Source organism: Anolis carolinensis, unplaced genomic scaffold (assembly GCF_035594765.1).
Source record: "Anolis carolinensis isolate JA03-04 unplaced genomic scaffold, rAnoCar3.1.pri scaffold_21, whole genome shotgun sequence".
Classification (NCBI taxonomy): domain Eukaryota; kingdom Metazoa; phylum Chordata; class Lepidosauria; order Squamata; family Dactyloidae; genus Anolis; species Anolis carolinensis.
Genome location: NW_026943831.1, coordinates 1,570,078 through 1,575,574, shown reverse-complemented (window position 1 = coordinate 1,575,574; position 5,497 = coordinate 1,570,078). Strand labels below are relative to the sequence as shown.

The 5,497-nt window shown below is 40.7% G+C and overlaps 1 long non-coding RNA gene across 1 annotated transcript in view; it reads left to right on the top strand.

Moving 5' to 3' along the window:
- The window catches only part of LOC134294776 (uncharacterized), a 3,953-nt gene extending 231 nt beyond the window's left edge, over window positions 1–3,722 (top strand). The window contains exon 2 of the long non-coding RNA XR_010001474.1: window positions 326–3,722. This is a non-coding gene — a long non-coding RNA (uncharacterized LOC134294776). The remainder of the gene's footprint in view (window positions 1–325) is intronic.
- The last annotated feature ends 1,775 nt before the right edge of the window (window positions 3,723–5,497 follow it).

Here is a 5,497-nt window from a genome sequence, read left to right as displayed (position 1 = left end):
ACATGATTTTGCATTATTATGTTGTTATTTCATATTATATTATTTTTATAATTTTGCATCCTTATATTAGTTGGTTTTTATATTATTATCATTTTACATTATTATTATATTATATTATTTTGTTCTTATTTCATGTTATATTTATTTCATATTTTATTGTATTGTTATTATTTTGCATCATTATTATATTATTCTGCTATTTCATATTATTATAATTCACAGTATTTTGCATTATTATGTTATTTTATATTATTATAATATTATTGTTATTTGGCATCCTTCTCCTAAAAAATACTTTTCAATAAATGAATTAAAAAATTCACAGAAATTCGGCCGGTGATCTAAAAAATCCGAAACTTGGGAGGAGTAGTCCCCTGGCCCGTGGGCGGATCGTGACAAAATTGATGGCATTGGTGACAAGTATTATTACTACTACTAACAGCAACAACAACAACAATAATCATATCCCGGGAGTTAACGTTTTGCCTGTCGCCTCTTCTACCCACGAATGCTGGAACCTCATCATTGGAAGTAGTCGAATTGGAATCTGTGGGTCCTATACCGCAAAGAACACCTTGCTGACCCAAAGCGACAGGCAAAATAATTATTACATGTTCCAGAAGCATTCTCTCCTGACGTTTCACCCATACCTATGGCAGGCATCCTCTGGCGAGAGAGGGCGGTCTAGAAATAAAATTTTATTATTATTTTATCATTCTTATGTTATTCTTATTGGAAAACTAAGTAAAGGGGGGTTTATATCTCCTAGGCTCCAATGGCATTGAGCTGTTGCAGTTTTTTTTGGGATGATGGGAGCTGTAGTTTGACAAGGCTCCGGCACTCTTGGACAGAGGAGGCAAAAGACCTTGCAAAACCCGAACTCCCAGGATATTATTATTATTATTATTATTATTATTATTATTATTATTATTATTATTATTATTATTATTATTACTACTATTGTCATGTAATTATATTTTCCAAATGGCTCAATGATATATCAATGGGATTCCTTATGTCTTTTCTCTTTGTCGCCCTCCTGTGGACAGAAGAATATTGCACTTGCCTTGGGATTCTGATTCGCAGCTCTTTGCTGCCATCAAATGGTCAGAGAGGGAAGTGCAGCCTCGAGCCTCGCCTTTGTGCTGCACTTCCCTACCTGACCATTTGATGGCAGCAGAGAGCAAAGAATCAGAGTTTCAAGGCAAGTGCAATATTCTTCTGTCCACAGGAGGGTGACAAACGGAAAAGCCATTAGGACTTAATGTAATATTAATTGATATTTCTTTGAGCTATAACAGTTTAAAATAATACTAATATTAATAATAATAATCTTGGGAGTGAGAGGTTTGCAAGGCCTTTCCCCTCCTCTACCCAAGAGTGCTGGTGCCTTGCCAAACTACAACTCCCACCATCCCATGCAACCTCTGCTACTTTGCAACCGCAGAATACTATGGCCATGTTCCCGAAGCATTCTCTCCTGACGTTTTGCCCACATTTATGGCAGGCATCCTCATAGGTTGTAAAACTAAGTAAGGGAGGTTTATCGATCTCTGGAATAATGTCCAGGGCGAGAGAAAGAACTCTTGTCTTGGAGGCGAGTGTGAATGTTGCCATTGGCCGCCTTGATCAGCATTGAATGGCCTTGCAGCATCAAAGACTGGCTGCATTGCTGCCTGGGGGAATCCTTTGTTGTGAACGCGTTAGCTGGCCCTTATTGTTTCCTGTTTGGAATTCCTGTAGACTCGCAGGCCTGGGATAGTGAGCAGTTATCGCACTTTAACTCTCCTTTTTATAAATATTTGAGTTTTTCTTTGCTGCCTAGAAACCATAACTTTTGGGGCTTTTTCCTTCTATTTTCCTTTCATTCTGCCTTCCTGCTTTCAAAATGGCTTAAAATTAGATGTACGTACAATATATTTTATTATTAGCAAAGCACACCATTAGCATTATATGTTAGTATATTGTACTATAACATCACACTGCATTATTATTTATAATATATATTAATATATTGTATTATATTGTATTACTTTATAATATAATTATCAATATTATATGTATATACAATATAGGTTAAAGGTAAAGGTTTTCGTGACCGACTCTGAGGTTTGGTGCTCATCTCCATTTCTCAGCTGAAGAGCCAGTATTGTCCATAGACACCTCCAAGGGCATGTGGCCACAGACATGACTGCATGGAGCACCGTTACCTTCCCGCCAGAGCGGTACCTATTGATCTACTCACATTGGCATGTTTTCAAAAGTAGTTTTACAAGCAAAGAGAAACTTCCTGACCCAAAGCCATGCCTGTCTACATTGAGGGCTCCTGGGAGCTGCAGTTTGGCATGGCACCAGAACTATCTGGTTTGGGCCCTTGTAAAACTAGACCTCCCTGGGTCCTATAGCAGGTAGTTTGGCAGAGGAGGCGAAAGGCCTAGCGAACTATATCACTGAGGTTCCCATAGCATTGAGCTGTTGCAGAGGTTGTATGGGATGGTGGGAGTTGTAGTTTGGCAAGGCACCATTACTCTTGGGCAGAGGGGGCGAAAGGCCTTGCAAACCTCTAACTCCCTAGATTATTATTAGTAGTATTAGTATTATTTAAGATAGCCATGGCTCAAAGTAATATCAATGAGATCCCCATTAAACCCTTATGGCCTTTCCGTTTGTCGCCCTCCTGTGGACAGAAGAATATTGCACTTGACTTCAGATTCTGATTCTTAGCCCTCTGCTGCCATCAAATGGTCAGTTAGGGAATTGCAGCCTCAGTGTTATATTTCCCCCCAAAATTGCCTTGAGATTCTCATCTGCAATCCTTTGCTGCCATCACGTGGCATATTCGAGAAGTGCAGCCTTGAGTTTTATTTACTGCATCGAACCCATAATTTTTTGGTTTTTTTCCATTCATATTGGCTTCCTGCTTTCAGAGTGGCTTACAAATTATATGTACGTACAATATATTATATATTAGCATAGAACAACATTAGCGTTATATATTACTACATTGCACTAAGACATCATACTGTATTATTATTAGTAATATCACATGTAATATATAATTAATATTATTACATTACTATTGGTATTACATTGTATTACATTCTAATATAATTATCAATACTATATGTATAGACAATATATATATTATTCTATATTATGTTGTATATTGGCCCCAGAGCATCAGATGGTGATGGGGGGAGGGCCCCCCAACTGATGGCATAGGCAACAAGTGTTACTACGGCTACTAGCAGCAGCAACAACAACAACAACAATAATATCCCGGGAGTTGAAGTTTTGCCTGTCGCCTCTTCTACCCACGAATGCTGGAGCCTCATCACTGGAAGGAGTCGAATTGGAATCTGTGGGTCCTAGACCGCAAAGAACAACTTCCTGACCCAAAGCCATGACTGTCTACGTTGTGGGCTCCTGGGAGTTGCAGTTTGGCATGGCAGCAGCACCTCTGGTTTGAACCCTTGTAAAACTAGACCTTCCAGGGTCCTATAGCATGTCGTTTGGCAGAGGAAGCAAAAGGACAAGAGAACTATATCTCCCAGTGTGTTGTTGAAGGCTTTCATGGCCAGAATCACTGGGTTGTAGTGCATTTTCCGGGCTGTCTGGCCAAGTTCCAGAAGCATTCTCTCCTGACGTTTCGCCCACATCTATGGCAGGCATCCTCTGGGGAGAGAGGGCAGTCTAGAAATAAAGTTTTATTATTATTTTAATCTTATTATTTTATTCTTATTGGAAAACTAAGCAAGGGGGGTGTATATCTCCTAGGCTCCAATGGCATTGAGCTGTTGCAGAGTTTGTATGGGATGGAGGGAGCTGTAGTTTGGCAGGGCTCTTGGGCAGAGGGGGTGAAAGGCCTTGCAAACCTCTACCTCCCAAGATTATTATTAGTAGTATTAATATTAATTAAGAGTGCCCTGGATCAAAGAAAGATCAATGATATTCCAATTAAACCCTATGGCTTTTCCGTTTGTCGCCCTCCTGTGGACAGAGGAATATTGCACTTGCCTTGGGATTGTGATTATTGGCCCTCTGCTGCCATCAAATGGTCAGTTAGGGAAGTGCAGCCTCAGTGTTATATTTTCCCCAATATTGCCTTGCGATTGTCATCTGCAGTCTTTTGCTGCCATCACGTGGCCCAATCGGGAAGTGCAGCCTTGAGCAATAATATCAATATTATTGTGTCAGCACAGAGGCTTCTCCATTGCTCAAGGCTGCAATACTGGGAGTTATAGTTTTGCAAGGGCATCTCAATCATGCCACTGACTCACCCCACTGCGACGGGGCAATGTAGGGATGGTTTGGCACCCCTTCCCATTGCCGTGGCCCGGTGCTGTGGCCTCCGGGATCTGCAGTTTGCCGTGGTCCCATGGCTCTCTCATAGGGGGTGATGCACTATGGAACTTCTACAACACATTCCTATATTACTATATAGCACTATGCCATCATACTGTATTATTCTTAGTAATAAACATGTAATATATAATTATTATTATTATATTACTATTAGTATTATATTGTATTGCGTTATAATATAATTATCAATATTACATGTAAATACAATATAGGTTAAAGGTAAAGGTTTTCCCCTTACGTTAATTCCAGTCGTGTCCGATTCTGGGGGTTGGTGCTCATCTCCATTTCTTAGCTGAAGAGCCAGCATTGTCCGTAGACACCTCCAAGGTCATGTAGCCACTGGCATGACTGCATGGAGCACTGTTACCGTCCCGCCGGAGCAGTATCTATTGATCTACTCACATTGGCATGTTTTCAAGAGTAGTTTTACAAGCAAAGCGAAAGTTCCTGACCCAAAACCATGCCTGTTTTCATTGAGGGCCACTGAGAATACCAGTTCAGCATGGCAGCAGCACTCTCTGGTTCGGGCCCTTGTAAAACTAGACCTCCCAGGGTCCTATAGCATGTCGTTTGGCAGAGGAGGCGACAGGCCTAGAGAACTACATCTCCCAGTGTGTTGTCGAAGGCTTCCATGGCCGGAATCATTTGTTGTTGTGCGTTTTCCAAGCTGTATGGCCATGTTCCAGAAGCATTCTCTCCTGACGTTTCACCCATATCTATTGTCAGAGTGAAAGGTCTCGCCATGCCGTAGATATCACAATATCAATATTCAATGTTTCGATCGCGAAAGGAAGCGGACCAACTGAGTGTGAGCAGAGTTGTGTGACAATTGTGAAGCCAAGAGAGCTATATATATATATATATGTGTCTGTGTGTGTGTGTCTACCGTGTTCAGATGGTGTTGGCGATGAAGTTGAAGGATCCACCGCAGCGTCGCAAATGCGTCTATTATTATTATTTACTTCCTATCATAATAACCACTACTTTTGAATCATGCGTTCTTCCCGGAAGACATTCCTAATGATACGCCCTGAAACGTTCTCTCTGGACCTGTGTGCACACATACGAAAGAGCTGAAACCAGAGTGCCAATTTATATGTATGTATATATGTATACATATATTTCCGTAACT